This window comes from Apium graveolens, chromosome 5 (assembly GCF_009905375.1).
Source record: "Apium graveolens cultivar Ventura chromosome 5, ASM990537v1, whole genome shotgun sequence".
NCBI lineage: Eukaryota > Viridiplantae > Streptophyta > Magnoliopsida > Apiales > Apiaceae > Apium > Apium graveolens.
In genome coordinates this window covers 270731172-270753170 of record NC_133651.1, presented here as the reverse complement: position 1 = coordinate 270753170, position 21999 = coordinate 270731172, and positions in this window count along the sequence as shown.

Below are 21999 nucleotides of genomic sequence, written 5' to 3'. Positions count from 1 at the left end.
GTCTCATGGTAGGCATCTGATTCACTATTGTGTTGTGTTAATGTAAGAAAACAAGTGTGAGCTATAATGCCAAGCATAATAATATACAGTATGAAATTACTGTATGATAAACTCACGTAAAATATTATATATGATAATAATGTTTTATTCAAAAATAGTTTTCCTTGGTGATACATACCTTATTATGAAAACAATTCTTTAGTGGATTTATTATCTTGTGAATACCTTAATGGTAAACCCAACACCTAGGCTTGGGTTACGTTATTGCATCATAATTCCAATTGGAAGAATATGACACTTATTGGAGCCACCGCATACGATGATCAGTCATACTACGATAATAGTAACCTTTTCTACTAGTAGAAGGACGACACCTTCGTATCCCAGTTATCACCCTTGCCGCATAAGGGCTATGTGTCCTCATTTCGGGGATACATACACTTCGCAGGTCCTTAGGTACATATAGTACCGTCTCCTATGGTACCGGTAGTCTATCCAATACACGAAGTACTTGGATCCTACCCCTCCCTTGTCCTTAAGGAAATCATATCATATACTTGGAATCATCGAACTATATCGAAGTTCCCCAAGCGTTTTGCTTGTTGATAGACACAACTTTACCTCATATATATATGTATGTACTGCCGAAAGTTTTCGAAGGAAGTACTAATGATGTGAGTTGACCGTTGTCAACAGATAAGTAAATAAGGGGGAGTTCCTTTTGAAACTATACTCAAAATATTTAAAGTAAGTCGAGATAATATTCTCCGACGATCTGAAATTATTCGAATGATTTTTCGGAAATCAGAAAGTATTTTTGATCAGGTTTTATGATTTTTAAATCATAAATAACTACTTTAATAAATATTAAATAATTAAATATTAATTGATAAATAATTAAACCTCGAATGAGTTTACTTGAAAAGGATATTTAAATATTATTCCTCAACTAATTTATGTTTACGTAATATAATAATCTTTAATATTTAATCGAGTTTGAAATAAATATTCACTGGAGAATACTTCCTCCATTATAAGTGAATAGTTAATAAATATTTCTTAATCGAACTATAAAGTATAGTTGAGGGAATACGTTCTTTGGAAATCGCTTTTTAATAAAACTTCGAGGTGTTTAATATTTCGTAAGTGGACGTTGAGTCCTTCAAATCGTATTACTATGGACGTTTAATTGTCCTATAATATCACCGGAATGGTTCCGGGGTTTTCATCTTAAAATCCCGACCGACTCTCGGTCTTATGATTATACGTCACGCTTAAAGCGGAATTAAATATTTTACGATATATACTTATCGTACAACATCGTTACATTATGCAAAAAAATCAATTATTGCGTATCATGACAAGCATGGTATTTATGCAATAATAATAAAACAATCCTTTCACAACACAACAATAAATGGAGTTGGATTCGTAAACTTTCCTGGGTATCTCGAGGTGAAGGATGCTCTAGGTTCTGCTCGGAAATCTATAATCATAAACAAAATTCATTTTGTTAGGTCCCGTTCTAATTTACGGCGACTCGCACTCATGCGCTACTTATTATGCACCCTCTCAACTTATATTACCCTTATTATTCCTTTAAGTCCTTTTTCTTTTTTTATGGTCGCTTCCTTTTTCAAAGTATCTTATGTCCGTTTTCATTTTCGTCGTCGGCTCCGCTTATGGATTCTACGATTTTCTAATCGCGCGGTCTCGACTCCGATATTTTAATAAATTGAAAAATCATTATTTTACTTGAAATTTTTATGGTAGTTAGGAAACTCAATTTAATATTCTCTGTAAATATTTCAAGATTTATGAACATTTCTAAGTCGATCCTTTTTATTTTCAAAGTACGTAATTTGTAGCAGTTTTTGTCGCGTAAATCACTTTTCGTAAAATGGCCATAACTTTTGACCCGTAAATCGGAATCAAGCGATTCAAGCGCCTAAACGATCCTTATAACATTTTCTATCATAATAAAGGGTTATTGTTGAAGAAACTACAGTTGATATCTTCGGGACGTTCTGCAGAAACTTAATGTTATGTTTTGTTCATTTTAGTGAGATTACGGTTACGATCGGAGTTTCGTTTATGCCTTAAATCATTATACTACCACCAACAATCAAGCTAAACATCAAGATTACAACAATACTCCCACCAAAACTAGGTTTACAACTATATTCTAAAAGGATCTTGAAGTTAAATCTTAAATAAGGTTGGGTCAAAGATTTATACCTTTATTGAGAGCTTGAGATGTGTTCTTGATGGTGAAATCTTGGGAGAGCTTAGTATGGTTTTTGGAACCTAAAACATCCATTAAAATCAAGAAACCAAAGAAGAGTTACTATTCACACTATTCATTCTCATCTTTATTGAATTTATTTCACCCATCAAACCTTGATAAAAAGAGCTCAAAGATTTATCTTACCTTATTTTGGTTGGTAGAAAGCTTGAGAATTAATGGGAGGATTTATCCATGACTAGAGCTTGAAGATTTGAAATTGATTTCCTTGTTTTAAAGAAAAGGGCTGAATGGAGAGGTTTAGAGAGAGAGGGAGAGAAATTTTGTGTTGCTTCTTGAGAGCTTCTTGAAATAATGTTTGTGATAGCTTGTAGTTGATTGTTATTCCTTAGCATATATCCTAGGATTTGATCTTGGTTGCCAAATCTTGAGACAAAACTTTCTAGCCTTTGTAGTTTACAAGCTAAGCTACTTAACTTATCTCTTTAGTTTACTATTTTCTAGCCCTTGGTTGATCATCCTATACCTTAGCTCACTATTTGATAAAGTAACCATGGTTACTTTTCTACCATGGTTAGTTATTACGTTACGTTTATTTAATCGTTTACGCATTCGCTCGGTCGCTTAATTGTTTTCGTAATAATTTCTCGTAAACGGTTCGTGACGTAAATCCTTTTGTATTTATTCCTTATGTTTTAAATTATCATACTTGGATATAAATCCATAGGGTTTTAAATTCGTAATTATATTGTGGTTCCCGTAATCCTCGATGATTCGTAAATATGGTCATTTTTCAAAGTTCGTTTTCTTCGAAAACTAATAGCGTTTACATACACTCATTTGGTACGTATAATTATAATATCAACTCTGAAACTCATTTTCTCATGCACTACATAGTGTTGGCTAAAATGTTTTCCCCGTCTGTCAGGGTTACTATTCATTAAACGTTTTTACAAGGTCTCAAAAATTCGAGTTATTACAGTCTTCCCCTCTAACAAGGATTACATCCCGGAATCCATCAGAAAATAGGTGGGGATATCTATTTCTCATTGCGTCTTCAAGTTCCCAAGTTGACTCTTCGACATTTTGATTCCTCCACAAGATTCTAACCAGCTTCACAGTCTTGTTCCTTAGCACTTGTTCTTTTTGGCCCATTATCCTTACTCAATGTAGGTCAGGTCTGGTTGTAAGTCTACATGCTCATATTCTATCACATGTCGCGCATCCGCATGGTACTTCCTTAATATGGACACGTGGAACACGTTGTGCACTTGTTGCAGATTAGGAGGTAAGGCGAGCTCGTAAGCTAGAGGTCCTATTCTCCTCAAAATTTTAAAGGGTCCTACGAATCTGGGACTCAGCTTCCCTTTCTTTCCAAATCTCATCACTCCTTTCCATGGAGATACCTTCAACAGCACTGAATCCCCTACTTCATACTCTCTATCTTTTCTGGTCTGGTCGGCATACTTCTTTTGCCTTTCTTGAGCCGCTACCAGTCTTTTCCTGATGAGTCCCACCATTTCCCTGGTCTGTTGGACTAACTCTGGTCCTATTATCTTTTGTTCTCCAACTTCATCCCAATATAGGGGAGACCGACATCTCCTTCCGTAAAGAGCTTCATACGGAGGAATTCTTATGCTAGCGTGATAACTATTGTTGTAAGAAAATTCGATCAGGAGTAAGTGGTCATTCCAATTTCCTTTAAAGTCGATGGCACACACTCGTAGCATATCTTCTAGGGTTTGAATAGTCCTTTCGCTTTGTCCATCAGTCTGGGGGTGGTAAGCGGTACTCATGTTTATTCAGGTGCCTACACATTCCTGGAAGCTTCTCCAAAATTGGGAATTAAACCTCGGGCCTCGATCTGACACTATGGCTATAGGAATGCCGTGCCTCACTACAATTTCCTTCAAGTAAATATCCACCAGCTTGTCTACGGTGTACCTTTCGTTGATTGGTAGGAAGTATGCGGACTTGGTCAGTCTATTTATAATAACCCATATGGCATCGTGATTGGTCTTCGTTCTTGGTAGGCGTGTCACAAAATCCATGGCTATATGCTCCCATTTCCATTCCGGAATTTCCAGGGGCCGTAATAGTCTACTTGGTCACTGATGTTCAGCCTTCACCCTCTGGCATGTCAAGCACTTGCTGACCCACTCTACTACCTCTCTCTTCATGTTAGGCCACCAATAATATTCCTTAAGGTCACGGTACATCTTCATACTTCCTGGGTGGATTAAATATCTGGAGTTGTGCCCTTCGTGTAGCAGCTCGTCCTTTAACTCTTGCTCATTTAGAATCCAAATTCGAGACCCATACCTCATGATCCGTTTCTCGTCCTTCTAGCATCCCACTTCCTCACTGGTCAATGTTCCCCTTTCTTCACTCATCTTCATTTCCTGACATACTCGTATCTTTTCAATCAGTTCCGGCACTAGCTTAATCTCAAATAATCTTTCTGTTCCTTTACCGGTCATCCTCACGTCAATTTCCATCTTCTCAAATTCTTTAATTAATTCCTCAGATGTCATTATCATTTTGAGTATTTCCTTCCTACTAAGGGCATCAGCCACCACATTGGCTTTACCCAGATGATACAAAATTTCACAGTCGTAGTCCTTAATCAACTCTAACCATCTCCTCTGTCTCATGTTCAGTTCTTTCTGAGTAAAAATATATTTGAGGCTCTTATGGTCTGTGTAAATTTCGCATTTCTCACCGTACATGTACTGTCTCCAAATTTTCAGGGCAAACACTATGGCTGCTAATTCTAGATCGTGCATTGGGTATCTGATCTCATATTCCTTCAATTGCCGAGAGGCATACGTGATTACCTTTCCATGCTACATAAGCACACATCCTAGTCCTTTATGTGATGCGTCGCTGTATATCACAAACTCTCCCTTTCCATCGGGAAGAGCGAGCATTGGTGCTGACACCGGTCTCCTTTTCAGTTCCTGAAAGCTTTCCTCACATTTCTCTGTCCATACAAACTTTTCTGTCTTCCAGGTACGTCTAGTTAGTGGGCCGGCTATCTTAGCAAAGTCTTGCACGAATCTCCGGTAATATCCCGCTAAACCCACAAAACTCCTAACCTCTGTTGGGGTAGTTGGTCTTTCCCAATTGGACACCGCCTCTATCTTGGCGGGGTCAACTAAAACTCTTTTGCTACTCACCACATTCCCTAAGAACTGAACTTCCCTTAACCAAAACTCGCATTTCGAGAACTTGGCATATAGTTTCTCGTTCCTCAAGATTTCTAAGACTATCCTCAAATGTTCTGCATGTTCTTGCTCTGCCTTTGAGTAGATTAGAATATCATCTATAACAACTATCACACATATATCTAGGTACTTTTTGAACACTTTGTTCATCAAATCCATGAAGGCTGCGGGTGCATTAGTTAGCCTAAACGACATGACTAAGAACTCATAGTGTCCATTCCTAGTGTGAAAAGAAGTCTTCGGTATATCCTCAGGTTTGATTTTCAACTAGTGATACTGTAATAACCCCAATTTTTGGAATTTTTGAAACCCTTATGAATAATGTTTTGCTGATTATGCTGAATATGGAAACTTTTCATGCCACACTATGTAGGGGTTCTTTTATTGATCTTCTGGGATATTATTAGTACTCTATGTGGTATATAAGTGTATGTAAAGATCGTCAGAATCCAAATCCGAACACTTTGATTTTTCCCAGAAATCTAGCAGATATAGAAAGAACTGAGTATAAGGTAACAGAATAAAAAGGATTTAAATTCAAGGATTATAAGAGAGGATCATAAAAGGAATATAATGTATTGAGAAAGGTTAAGGAAACCTAAGTAATAAGATCTCGGGTATGATCCCTCAAACGATAAACGAAAACGAAAGTTAAGCGAACCGCATAACAGATCAGCGGTCATTAGCCAAGTAATTAGGAGTTAATCAAGGGGTTAGTGGATGAGGGTGTCATCACACCAACAAGAGGAAGACAAGTGTAACAAGATGACATAGGAAAGGTGACATAAGCATGACATAAGGGAAGGAGGTGTGGTTGATTAATAACCACACAATTTTTCATGGGTAAAAAGGTAATTAATCAAAAACAAAAGCTAGCAACCAAGCAAACAAATCAAAAAACACAAAACACTCCATTTTCTTCATCAAGCTCTCGGCTTTCCTTCATTTTCAAGGATAAGAAAATTAAAATCCAAGATCCAAGCATTGTTAAATCATGAGGTAATTATCCAAGGTTCCTTATACATAGATATAGCTATCCCATGAATCTAAGCTTCAATTTCCTTCACAATCTCTTCCTAAAAATCATGGAAGAAGAGGGTGAATAGTGTTTTTCAAGAACTTAAATTTTTGTTCTTGAATTTTTGTTTAGATTAAGCTTGGATAAGGACTTTCAAGGGTGATTCCAAGCTAATTAGTTACTCCCACTCACAAGGAAGGTATAATCTCTTAACCTAGCTTTGTTATTGAATGTTAAGAGCATAATATAAGTATTATAGTTCATGAGTGTCTTGATTGTTGTGTATGTAGAGATTAGTTGGTTTTGTGGTGTTTTTGGAGTTGTAGATCTTGATAATTAGTTAAAGAACTTAAGTAAGCTTTTACTTCATGATTGGGAAGTAGTATAACTTGATAATATTGAGTTGTTGGGGCTGTTATGGTGAAGTATGGATGGAGTTGGATTGTGATGTTGATTGTGGGTTGATTTGGAGTGGTATAAATTTAGGTAATCGCGTAAACATAGGCGTCGTAATGCCCAATTTACCGTAGACTGTTTTTGTTCTTAACATCAGAACCCTTGAACTCATTGTTACGTTTTTACCATTGCCATGTTTAGATAGTCATGTTACGAGCTTCTTTTTGATATGTGGTTCGTTTGAATCCGATGTACGGTTTAGGAGAAACGACCGTTTTAAGTAACGGCATTTCGCGACCGAACCATTACCCCTCGCCTTACATTGAAACCTTGGTTAAGGACTTTAAATGAATAATTGGGGTATGAAACAATTATGTTAAGTGGATTAGGCAGTTGGTAAGGTACTCGCGAAAGAATCGCCTTAAAACTCTTAATGGTTAATTTATTAAAAATGGTGGAGCCGAGGGTACTCGAACGACTTAGGTGATTCGTTAAGCGTAGCACTGACCATAAGCAAACGTTAGGGTTCAATTGGTTAAAGTCTAGTTTCTTAAGCGAATAAGGTCTAATTCCAACTTATGATGTTTTTCATAGGTTATCGGACCCACTCTAAGCTTAAGTCTATCCGGGAGCACTCAGACAAGTTTTCTACCCGCTATACTGTTGTTGTGATGTATATATGTATATGCATTGTCTTGTAATAAATGCATGATGGTTAATTAGCAAATTCTTGCGATATATTGTAGCATGTGATATGGTATATATGCATGCCTGTTTCGTAATCTTGATACATATATATGTTGATTCAGTTGATAATACCTATGCTGGAGATAAGCGATATTTCCGTATACCCTTAGTATAGGGGACCCAAAGGTGAATATTTTTCTAAAACCGGGAGTCGATGTTCCTGAGTATATATATATATATACATATATATATATATATATTTATATATATATATGAATAGGTTTCAAGGCTATTATTCGAATAAGGTTTATTCGATAACTTTATTTTTATTAATGAATATTATTTTGAATATTCATTCGAAGGCTTATGACTCCGTTTATTTTATTAATGAATATTATTTTGAATATTCATTTGAGGGCTTATGACTCCGTTTATTTTATTTAATGAATATTATTTTGAATATTCATTCGAGGGCTTATGACTCCATTTATTTTATTAATGAGTATTATTTTGAATATTCATTCGAGGACTTATGACTCCGATTAATTACTAATTATTATTCTTTATTTTATTAAGGAATAATGTGTCGACAATCAAACTCCCTCTTGATTATTCAAATAAAGATAGTACTTTCGTATAAGTATATCTTTTGTTATTTAATATTCATTGCAAGTATAAGTTTTAAACCTTCTACTTCAATTATTTTTATAAAGATTATTCTTTATGAGAATATTATTTAAATAATAATATTCAGATATTTTCTAATATATTGGGACTGATTTATTTCATTAAATCATCATTACTCCAAACACTCTTTAAAGTATTTTCGAGTCTTCAAAATGATTTTTAAAGGTTAGGGCGGATCCCAAAACTCATTTTTATATTTAAGATCTTCCTTTTAAAGGGGATTTAAATATTCGCTCAAAACCTGAGGGATCCGGCTCTGTGGGGTGTTTTATATTCGCAACAAGGTTGTTGTTTTGATAAAAGAGTTTTTAATTACTTACCCAACACTCGGGAAGTAAAATTCTTGGAACAAGTTAATCCATTAACAGGCATCGCCTGGAAAATATTGGTGAGTTTTCCTTTCCAACTAGATATGACTTCTTGGTGGAGCCGTATCAACAAGTTTCTACTTGGGGAAAGGGGGGACGATATTTACGTTTCAGAGTCATGGATTTCATCTGAACTAGGAGTGGCGTAAGTGATCGAGTGGCGCCGGCCCAACCCTATTATATTGGCCCAAATGGCCTGGAAGTTCTGCTTAGACGGTACATTCCTTAGGAGTCCAGTGTTCGGTTGACAAGTAAATCCGACAGGTTCTCCTCTACATGTAGAAAATGGCGGGGTTGCACTACTACGACTGATCATCGTAAGTGGTCTTCCTGGCGCGGCAAACTCCCGTAATGAGTTCATCATCCAATTGGATATTTCTGCAACACTACCCAGAGCACTTCGATAGAAAGGCTACGGTTGGGCGATTGTTGAGTGTTGGCAGGGTCGAGTTTTCAAAATGATGTTTGCATCAAATGAAGTATCTCGTAACTTCATTTTATTTTGATGATATTTTAAAGACTGATTCTATACAAGTTTTGTCTTGTAGCTTAATCTATGAGAGGAACTATTTATACATTGAACGGTGGTAGTTCAAGTAGTATTCGGAAAAGATATAAGTATATTGGAGTATCTTGTAACTTCATCTTTTAAACTTATATCTAGTAAATGATTATCTTGTGCATGTCAAAGATTTTCAGAAAAACATTGAGAAAAGGTTAGATATATGAGATCACCTTGCAATGATATTTTTATACAGTTATAAACTGGAACTCTGTGTATATTATACATGTCAGAGGATTTCAAAGATTGTGAAAAGTATATGTATATATATACTGAATATTTTGCGACTTGGTCGCGTTAAGATATCAGCTTGGTTCATTTCTTCTTGACCAAGACTTTCATGAGTACTATGAGAATGCTCATATATTGTTAATTATTATACATATTATTTCGGTGGGCTTGTTGCTCACCCTTGCTTTCTTCTTTCATCACACAACATCAGATAGACAAGAAGAACAGGACCAAGCTCCCAATTCGCGAACGGATAGGAAACGTTCCGCAGTTTCCTATACGCGTTGATGTCGCTGTAGCTGAGGTAGGAACTACCAATAGGCTAGGCTTTCAACTTTTGATGTACCAGACTTATGTATCTTTATCAATTGTAATAATGGCAAAGAAATGTAAATTTCTTCAGAAACCCTTTTAAGGTGTATTGGCATATAATTTTGGAATAAAATGACTCGTGTTATTTTTTTGGATATTCATCTCTGAGACTATAACTTGTGGTGCGTGTGTTTATTGTGGGGTCACAGTACAGAGTAGTTAATTGTTTATTAAGATTGGGTGTTATTAAGGGAAATGGAACTCATGACAACCCGAATCCCCGACCCCGGATTTGGGGGTGTTACAGAAATGGTATCAGAGCGAAGCGTTATAAACCTCAGAGATGATGTGAAGTTAAGATAATAAGTTCACTAAGATAATAAGAACTCTTGCCAAGTTCATAGTCGGACTACCTAATGTAGTACTGACAGTTAAAACCCTTATGGGAACCCTTATAAATATCGTGATAGAAGTATAGTTTGTTATCGTATATGGTAGCGGGACTCCGAACCCTGAGGTTGAGGAGCAACAACGCGATGATGTTTTATTAGTTATTGGAGATCAGATTATGGATCCGATAGAGCGTCCTAACACGGGACCGGATGATGTTCATATTGAGGATGTAGCGGTTGAGGATGTTGTCCTAGAAGGGATTATCACTGAGAAGGATCCTGTGAAGGATCCTCACAAGAATGAATAAAGGACCACTGAGGAATTGATGACCATGGTTAGGGCAACTACCAGAGGTAGGATTGGCCGGTCACTACCAGAGGTTCGTTCAAGTTTGTAAAGATAGTAGCCCCTTTAACACGGCTTACTCGTAAGACTGAGAAGTTCTAATGGACAGAGAAATGCGAGAACAGCTTTTAAGAACTGAAGCAAAGATTGGTGGCGGCCCCTATGATGGCATGGCTGGATGGAAAAGGAGATTTTGTGATGTGTAGTGACGCTTCGCATAAGGAATTAGTGTGCTTCTTATACAACACAACAAGGTAATCGCGTACGCGTCAAGACAATTAAGGGAATATAGAAATTCGATATCCTCACCCATGAGCTTGGGCTCGTGGCAATAGTTTTTCCCTAAAGATTGGAGGCACTACTTGTATGGAGAGAAGTGCGAGATTTACCTAAGCCATAAGTGCTCTAGTACATTTTCCCGTAGAAAGAGCTCAACATACGCCAGAGGAGGCGGTTAGAGCTAATCAAAAATTATGATTGGGAGATTCTTTATCATTCGGGGAAATCCAATGTGGTGGTTGATGCCCTTAGTAAAAAAAATGGAGAGACTCAAGATGATAATGTCCTTGGGAGAGTTTATAAGAGATTTTGAGAAAATGGAAATAGAAGTGAAGGTAACCGGAGCCGGTACCGAAAAGATGTTTGAGATTGCAATACAGTCCGAATTATCGGACAAGAACATATTGTGCCAAAAAAAGTGATGAATGAAGGAAGAGAGCTAACAATTAGATAAAAGATTAATACCGAGAAAGATGATAAGGGAATAATGAGGTATTCCTACAGAATTTGGGTTCCAAATGTTCAAGAGCTTAATTGAGAAATAAGATTTAGAGCAAACCCTGAACGTGATAGTCAGGGAGGTCACCATCAAGATAGAAGGAACCCATAACATAATGGAGTGGAAAATGAGGATTTTAACGTATAAGATAACCCCAAGTATGGGAGAAGGATGAAACATTTCATACTAAGGAAACAGAAAGTCGAGTAAGGAAAGGAGACCCGAGACGGTACTCCTATACGGCAATTCATGGACCTGTCTAAAAAGAACTTAGACTATTTTCCCCAACCACCACCTTGAGGAAACAATGCGGTAGGAAATTCTTTCATGACCTTAAAGTCGCTAAGCTCTCAGAGTTCCAAGGAACAGGTTGACCCAGTCGAGGCAAGAGCCTGGCTAAAGGAAATATAGGAATCATTTGAGATTCTAAATGATTGACGAATCACAAAAGACTGTTTTTGTCGCTTACCCTCCTAAGAGAGAGGCCACCCGCTGGTGAAAGGCCAAGGAAGGCACGGAGCAAGAGATTATAATAAACTGATTAAAGTTCAGTCAATTGTTTTCAGGAAAGTAATTCCCAAGGTTATGGAGAGAGTGTAAAAGCTTTAGAGCCAGAACAAAGGCGGACGAGTATGATGAAATATGAAGCTAAGTTGTAAAAGTTGTCAAGATTCGTTCTGATGACAAGAATCCCAGAACGATGTGATGTTTGAAGTCAATGATTAGTGGGTTCATGAAAAAATGATAAGAGAAAGGAAGTGACCTTCAAGAATATGAAGTGTAAGACCGGTGGCTTGATACCCAGAAAGGGAGATGCCATGTATGAAAGATATCCCAACATTGAGATGACTGTTGAGATAAACAACAAAAGTAAATAAGAAATTATTAAGAAGAAGTTCACGTCGAACACGACCAATATCTTCCAGAACATCCTTGTTATCGTTACCAAATTAGGCAAGAAAAGAGGATAACCGTTGTTATCTTTTGGAGGCCATATTGATTGACCTCATTTTGAATACAGATGTTATTGTGAAATTAGGTATATACTATCGAGGTGGGAATGATTGAATAAGACACCCTCATCAGGGATATATGACTTGATTTATCCATGGAAGGATGCATGTACCTTTTTAAAGGTTGAATTAAGGATAGAACCTCGATAACTTGAGATGAATCCTAGGGGAATGCATAAAGGTTGGCATTTCGCCCTTAATAGGGACATCATGAGTTTTGGCAGTATGAATTGGAAAGGATTAAGGTAACAACAACCTTTAAGAATCAGTGGGGAAATTTTTAAGAAGTATATAGACAATGGTTCTAGTATTAATAAATGGTATCTTGATATGCCCTGTATCTAGGGAATACAAGAGGAACAATTCAAGGATAACCTTAAAGGTTTTACAAGGAGAAAGGTAATATTCAAAATTCTTAAGAATGGAAATGTTGATAAAGGAAATATGACGTAATTATAATAATGCCAAGTGGGGCACATGTTAAATCATGAGAAAGTATAGATTGAACCCAACAAAGGTCAAGAATGGTGAAAACAAGAAGGACCCAAGATAAGAGATGTCCTAAGTATGATCGAGAGTCAGTCGTGACAATGATTAACCTCTAAAGACTGAGGCAATAACTTATGGAAAAAAAATGGTGGTATTTTTTTTTACTCATCAGATTTTAAAGAAAACATCTTCACACAAGCAGTGAGTGATTGGAAATGAGGTAGAAAATTTAGTTGGAGATCGTTCAAATGACATTAATTGTAAGGAAATTTTACTATCAGGAAAGGCCAAAGAGGTGGCCGACACTTTAAGTGTAAGAGAGCAATTATAGGCGCTCGTGCCAGAGGAATACAGTGATAATGGTTCCGTAAAGGTTGTATTATGGGTTGGAAGATTGACATTCCTTCTGATGATTGTGCAATACCCAACTGTAATAGTAGTTTGGTAAAGGTTTAATTCGTATAATCGCCATGAGTGGGCTATCTATCTTAGAAGGTACTATCTTGAGATAAGCCAGGACCATGTTACAGAAATGTTACGAAATGACTAAATGAACCTTTGAGATGCATGTCTCCCAATAAAGACATACGATTAAGAATGGTATTAACCTGCTATCGTTGCCTTCATTGAAACTCTTCTGCAATTTTATCTGCTTCATGTCATATGTACGTCAAGTTCAGGAGTGTTCTTCATGAATCATGAACGGTGATCATGTTAACTCCTTAGAAGAATTTGATACGAGATGCATGGACTCCGTATAGTTAGCTATTAAGACTTCATGGAAAATGAATGATTACAGTAGGTCAACGGTGGACCCTAGTAGTGCAGCAATGATTCTGCGAGTAATGAGTCGATTACAACCATGAGTTGTATTGGAATGGATGTTGAGATTGAGTACCACTAATCGGGTCGTGGTGGTGTATAAGTTATCATTGATAGACTAATTAAGTAGATTATGTACCTATTGAATACTTATTCCTTCTTATCAATAGAGAGTCGTATTACTATACGAGGAAGGTTGCGGTGCAAGCATAGAATTCTAGTAACGATGATGTATAAAATGAGATTCCAGATTCGATTTTCGATGTCGAGGGAGTTTCAAAGGTGATTGAGTATAAGCTCGAGGAAGAGCATGGGTCCATAAAATGATGGACGGAATAGCAAAAATATTTAAGCATGCAAAATGCGATGCGATAATACTTGATGTTGATATATATATACATATGTTTTGTTCTCCTATGACAAACCTCTATAGTTCAGAGGTAGGTTCCAAGCCAGATATTTTGTGGCAGTATATTTTTTTCATATATACAATTCTCTTCAATTCGTTCTTTTCTCTTCTTTTCATTTCATATAAGCTGAGAAGAACAACCCTTCCAGAAGGGGAGGTATTGCCGAATGACTATCTATCTGTGTGATAGAAGCCTAGTAGGATACCATCTATTGTTTAATTGCTTGTCAAGTACTAAAGGCTGGCCACCTTCTGTACTAACTATGCGATATAACAAGTGTTCATGATCATAGTGATCTCTCAATAAATTCTTTTACTTCTATATGACTGATCAAACTTTGGAAAATAGAAACAGCTGAAAAAGGAGTGGTAAAGTTATAGTGGTATTCGGAATGGACACACATTCATGATACTAAGATTGACGTGGTTATTAAAAGGTTATAGAACGCTAACGAGCAAAAGTATAACCAGTATAATTTTAGGAACGGAAGGTAGTAGCGATTACGAACTGGAAAAGAATGGGTATTGAGAAGCAAAAGCTCTAATGCTAAAAGCTATAATGAGAGTCTGTGCAATAGACTTGAAAGAATTTAGAATGATCACTTAACACGGATTGAGTTTTCTTACGATAATAGATCATATGTCAGTATTGAGATATCGCCTTAGGAGATCCTTGAGGGAAGACAATGTTGATCTCCCTTATGTTAGGATGAAGTTGCAGAGCGCAAGATGCTCAGACCAGTAGTGGTCCAAAGGACCAAGGATATAATAGATCTAATCAGAGGATGGCATGTAGTAGCCCAAGGTGGACATAAAAAGTATGTTGATTTGACACGAAAGGACAAGGAATAGGAAAGAGGGGACCTAGTAATGATAAAGGTATCCCTTGGAAAGGATGGATGAGGTTCGGAAAGAAAGGAAAGCTAAGCCCACGAATTGTTGGACCCTTTGAGGTATTAAGACATATTGGGAAGTTAGCATATGAGCTAGCCCTACCCCTGAACATATAGCAAGTTCATAACGTGTTCCACGTATCAATGTTAAGGAAGTGTAATTCGGATGCCAGATAAATAGGGGCATATGAGCGCATAGACATGCAACCCGACGTAACCTATATGGAGCAACCAGGAAGGGTTATAGAGTGAAAAGGAACAAATGCTTAGGAGAAGAGTTATCAAACTAGTCAGAGTTTGATGGTAGAACCACAATATGGGAAAATTACGTAAGAGTTAGAAAGTGCAATGCTAAAAAAGTATCCCTACTCATTTTCTATCTGATTCCGGGACAGAATCCTTTTAAGGAGGGGAGACTGTAATAACCCCAATTTTTGGAATTTTTGAAACCCTTATGAATAGTGTTTTGCTGATTATGCTGAATAAGGAAACTTTCCATGCCACACTATGTAGGGGTTCTTTTATTGATCTTCTGGGATATTATTAGTACTCTATGTGGTATATAAGTGTATGTAAAGATCGTCAGAATCCAAATCCGAACACTTTGATTTTTCCCAGAAATCTACCAGATACAGAAAGAACTGAGTATAACGTAACAGAATAAAAAGGATTTAAATTCAAGGATTATAAGAGAGGATCATAAAAGGATTATAATATATTGAGAAAGGTTAAGGAAACCTAAGTAATAAGATCCCGGGTATGATCCCTCAAACGATAAACGAAAACGAAAGTTAAGCGAACCGCATAACAGATCAGTGGTCATTGGCCAAGTAATTAGAAGTTAATCAAGGGGTTAGTGGATGATGATGTCATTACACCAACAAGAGGAAGACAAGTGTAACAAGATGACATAGGAAAGGTGACATAAGCATGACATAAGGGAAGGAGGTGTGGTTGATTAATAACCACACAATTTTTCATGGGTAAAAAGGTAATTAATCAAAAACAAAAGCTAGCAACCAAGCAAACAAATCAAAAAACACAAAACACTCCATTTTCTTCATCAAGCTCTCGGCTTTCCTTCATTTTCAAGGATAAGAAAATCAAAATCCAAGATCCAAGCATTGTTAAATCATGAGGTAATTATCCAAGGTTCCTTATACATAGATATAGCTATCCCATGAATCTAAGCTTCAATTTCCTTCACAATCTCTTCCTAAAAATCATGGAAGAAGAGGGTGAATAGTGTTTTTCAAGAACTTAAATTTTTGTTCTTGAATTTTTATTTAGATTAAGCTTGGATAAGGACTTTCAAGGGTGATTCCAAGCTAATTAGTTACTCCCACTCACAAGGAAGGTATAATCTCTTAACCTAGCTTTGTTATTGAATGTTAAGAGCATAATATAAGTATTATAGTTCATGAGAGGCTTGATTGTTGTGTATGTAGAGATTAGTTGGTTTTTTGGTGTTTTTGGAGTTGTAGATCTTGATAATTAGTTAAAGAACTTAAGTAAGCTTTTAGTTCATGATTGGGAAGTAGTATAACTTGATAATATTGAGTTGTTGGGGCTGTTATGGTGAAGTATGGATGGAGTTGGATTGTGATGTTGATTGTGGGTTGATTTGGAGTGGTATAAATTTGGGTAATCGTGTAAACATAGGCGACGTAATGCCCGATTTACCGTAGACTGTTTTTGTTCTTAACATCAGAACCCTTGACCTCACTGTTAGGTTTTTACCATTACCATGTTTAGATAGTTCATGTTACGAGCTTCTTTTTGATATGTGGTTCGTTTGAATCCGATGTACGGTTTAGGAGAAACGACCGTTTTAAGTAACGGCGTTTCGCGACCGAACCATTACCCCTCGCCTTACTTTGAAACCTTGGTTAAGGACTTTAAATGACTAATTGGGGTATGAAACAATTATGTTAAGTGGATTAGGAAGTTGGTAAGGTACTCGCGAAAGAATCGTCTTAAAACTCTTAATGGTTAATTTATTAAAATGGTGGAGCCGAGGGTACTCGAACGACTTAGGTGATTCGTTAAGCGTAGGAGTGACCATAAGCAAACGTTAGGGTTCAATTGGTTAAAGTCTAGTTTCTTAAGAGACTAGGGTCTAATTCCAACTTATGTTGTTTTTCATAGGTTATCGGACCCACTCTAAGCTTAAGTCTATCCGGGAGCACTAAGGCAAGTTTTCTACCCGCTATAGTGTTGTTGTGATGTATATATGTATATGCATTGTCTTGTGATAAATGCATGATGGTTAATTAGCAAATTCTTGCGATATATTGTAGCATGTGATATGGTATATATGCATGCCTGTTTCGTAATCTTGATACATATATCTGTTGATTCAGTTGATAATACCTATGCTAGAGATAAGCGGTATTTGCGTATACCCTTAGTATAGGGGACCCAAAGGTGAACATTTTTCTAAAACCGGGAGTCGATGTTCCCGAGTATATATTTATATATTTATATATATATATATGAATAGTTTTCAAGGCTATTATTCGAATAAGGTTTATTCGATAACTTTATTTTTATTAATGAATATTATTTAGAATATTCATTCGAGGGCTTATGACTCCGTTTATTTTATTAATGAATATTATTTTGAATATTCATTCGAGGGCTTATGACTCCGTTTATTTTATTTAATGAATATTATTTTGAATATTCATTCGAGGGCTTATGACTCCGTTTATTTTATTAATGAATATTATTTTGAATATTCATTCGAGGACTTATGACTCTGATTAATTACTACTTATTATTCTTTATTTTATTAAGGAATAATGTGTCGATAATCAAACTCCCTTTTGATTATTCAAATAAAGCTAGTACTTTCGTATAAGTATATCTTTGGTTATTTAATATTCATTGCAAGTATAATTTTTAAAACTTCTACTTCAATTATTTTTATAAAGATTATTCTTTATGAGAATATTATTTAAATATTAATATTCAGATATTTTCAATATATTGGGACTGATTTATTTCATTAAATCAGCATTACTCCAAACACTCTTTAAAGTGTTTTCGAGTCTTCAAAATGATTTTTAAAGGTTAGGGCGGATCCCAAAACTCATTTTTATATTTAAAATCTTCCTTTTAAAGGGGATTTAAATATTCGCTCAAAACCTGAGGGATCCGGCTCTGTGGGGTGTTTTATATTCGCAACAAGGTTGTTGTTTTGATAAAAGAGTTTTTGATTACTTACCCAACACTCGGGAAGTAAAATTCTTGGAACAAGTTAATCCATTAACAGGCATCGCCTGGGAAATATTGGTGAGTTTTCCTTTCCAACTAGATACGACTTCTTGGTGGAGCCGTATCAACAAGTTTCTACTTGGGGAAAGGGGGGACGAGCTTTACGTTTCAGAGTCATGGATTTCATCTGAACTAGGAGTGGCGTAAGTGGTCGAGTGGCGCCGGCCCAGCCCTATTATATTGGCCCAAGCCTGGAAGTTCCGCTAAGACGGTACATTCCTTAGGAGTCCAGTGTTCGGTTGACAAGTAAATCCGACAGGTTCTCCTCTACATGTAGAAAATGGTGGGGTTGCACTACTACGACTGATCATCGTAAGTGGTCTTCCTGGCGCGGCAAACTCCCGTAATGAGTTCATCATCCAATTGGATATTTCTGCAAGACTACCCAGAGCACTTCGATAGAAAGGCTACGGTTGGGCGATTATTGAGTGTTGGCAGGGTCGAGTTTTCAAAATGATGTTTGCATCAAATGAAGTATCTCGTAACTTCATTTTATTTTGATGATATTTTAAAGATTGATTCTATACAAGTTTTGTCTTGTAGCTTAATCTATGGAAGGAACTATTTATACATTGAACGGTGGTAGTTCAAGTAGTATTCGGAAAAGATATAAGTATATTGGAGTATCTTGTAACATCATCTTTTAAACTTATATCTAGTAAATGATTATCTTGTGTATGTCAAAGATTTTCAGAAAAACGTTGAGACAAGGTTAGATATATGAGATCACCTTGCAACGATATTTTTATACAGTTATAAACTGGAACTCTGTGTATATTATACATGTCAGAGGATTTCAAAGATTGTGAAAAGTATATGTATATATATACTGATTATTTTGCGACTTGGTCGCGTTAAGATATCAGTTTGGTTCATTTCTTCTTGAAAAAGACTTTCATGAGTACTATGAGAATGCTCATATATTGTTAATTATTATACATATTATTTCGGTGGGCTTATTGCTCACCCTTGCTTTATTCTTTCATCACACAACATCAGATAGACAAGAAGAACAGGACCAAGCTCCCAATTTGCGAATGGATAGGAAACGTTCCGCAGTTTCCTATAGGCGTTGATGTCGCTGTAGCTGAGGTAGGAACTACCAATAGGCTAGGCTTTCAATTTTTGATGTACCAGACTTATGTATCTTTATCAATTGTAATAATGGCAAAGAAATGTAAATTTATTCAGAAACCCTTTTAAGGTGTATTGGCATATAATTTTGGAATAAAATGACTCGTGTTATTTTTTTGGATATTCATCTTTGAGACTATAACTTGTGGTGTGTGTATTTATTGTGGGGTCACAGTACAGAGTAGTTGATTGTTTATTAAGATTGGGTGTTATTAAGGGAAATGGAACTCGTGACAACCCGAATCCCCGACCCCGGATTTGGGGGTGTTACAGATACCCTGTCCTCAAATCTATTTTGGAAAAGTGCACAGCTCCCTTGAGTTGGTGGAATAGGTCATCAATCCTAGGGAGAGGGTACCTATTCTTAATAGTCAGCTTATTCAATTCTTTATAGTCTATGCATAATCTCATATTGCCGTTCTTTTTCTTTACAAACAGTACTGAGTCTCCCCATGGCAACACACCGGGTCTTATCATTCCATTAACTAATAATTCTTGCAGTTGAGAAGCTAATTCCTTCATCTCAACTGGGGCTAGCCTATAATGGTCCTTGGACACTGGTTTCATTCCTGGTGCTAATTATATAGCGAATTCTATTTCCCTGTCGGGTGGCAACCCTGGTCAATTCACTGAAAACACATCCTCGAATTCGTTCACTATGGGTATGTCTTGTATGTTAGAAACTTCCTTCTTGGTATCTACCACATAAGCCAAATAGGCCTCGTTACCTTTCTTTAACAATCTCTTTGTCTGTAGCATGGTCAGAAATTTATGGGTCTGTCGTTGCCCTCTAAATACTACTTCTTTTCCATTTTGCACTCTTATTTTCACCCTCTTCCGTTCACAATCTATTTGCGCTCCATTACTGGATAACCAATCCATTCCTAAGATTACATCAAATTCTCATAACGCAAATGGGATTAGGTCAACCTCGAAGTCTTTCCCTTGTAATTTTAACTTGCATTTAGGGTGTACTTGATTCACAAGAATTATTTCCTTGTTTTCTATTTCCACTTGTTATACCTCACGTAAGGGTATGGTGTTAAGTTTTAACTTTTTAGCAAAATCCTGAGATATAAATGACTTGGTTGCTCCAGAATCAAACAGGACATTTGCATGTTCAGAATTTAACAGAAGGGTACCTGCTATCATGTTAGTATTCTGGATAGCGTCCTGAACGGTCATGTTGAAGGTCCTAGCAGTTGGGGGTCAGTTGGATGCAGCTCTGCTCATTCCTGAGGCTGGGGGCTTCAATGTCGGGCAATCCTTCCTCATGTGCCCTACCTTTCCACATTGGAAACATATCTTGTTGTTGGGGACAGTTGTTGGCAAGGGTTTCCGGGTTGGTCACACCTGCAACATTTCAGAGGGGCTCTCGCCTGGGTGCACACTCCAAGATGTCTTTTTCCACATGTTTGACATTCGGGTATTGGGGCACGGGGTTGGCTATGAAATGTTGCCCTAGATTGTCCTCTGCCATGGGCAACACTCTCACTAGGGGCGTTTTTAAATCTGGGGCCTCTCGCAGGTTGGGACACTACTCCCTTAACGAACCTGCTTGGAAGGCTCCTGTTCCCGGTTCCTACTCCTCCGCCTTGGCTTCCTATCTTCCTCTTCCTATTTTCCTTTTCCTTCATACTCTGCTCATTTCCAGCTTCAACAATCAAGGTTTTCTGCACTAAGGTGGCATAATCTGTTAGCTCTAGTACCGCCACTCAGTTTTGGATCCACTGTTTCAGACCAAGCTGAAACCTTCGCGCTTTCTTCTCTTCGGTATTCACAAAATCAGGCACAAATCTTGACTGCTCTGTAAACTTGGCCTCATACTCTGCCACAGTCATCTTATCCTGTTTCAACTCCAGAAACTTAATCTCCATCTGGGTTTCCATAAACCTAGGGAAATACTTTTCTAAGAATAGTCGGGTAAACCTATCCCACGGAATCACGACATCAGTCTCTAGGTTTCGTTTAGACTCCCACCAGTAATTAGTTTCTCCTTTCAGCATGTAAGAAGCGAAAATGGTCTTGTGTCGTTCCCCCACACCTAGTATCTCGAAGGACTTTTCTATCTCTTTGAGCTAGGCCCGTGCTTCCACGGGGTCGGAAGACCTAGAAACTCTGGAGGTTTGAGAATTTAAATGCCCTGAAGGCAGTGGCTGCAGTCTGTTGGGCAGCATATGGCTGTGGTGGAATGGGCTGTTGGTTCAGATTTTCTCTTCAAAGTTCCATAAACTCATTCATGGGGTTGCCTCCCTGATAATTATCCTCAGCCTCTTCTTCTACATATTCTTCCTCATCATATTCATTATAGTCCAGGTCCTCTTTACTTTCTTCATTCACTACAGGTTCAGGTTCATTCCGTTGTTGGTTAACAGATTCCGCGGGCTGTGCCCTGGTTCCTCTTCTACGGGGTGGCATTGTTCTGATAATGAAAATTTGTCAATATAGTTGCAATTATTTTACCATTGGATTAATTTATTCATATGTAATTATGTCATTTATTATCTAGAATGTTTTTATCAAGTGCAATAATATGGGAATCAATTTCTAGATAACTGCTAGATTTATACCATAGGGTCTCCCACTTATATCTGGGGGACAAAACAACTAGCCGAGTTCATACATGACTTGATTATAACACATCATTACTTGTCCTGAATACTGAAATGCAAATACATAATCCGTGTACCCTGAAGGGCTAGGAATGCTAT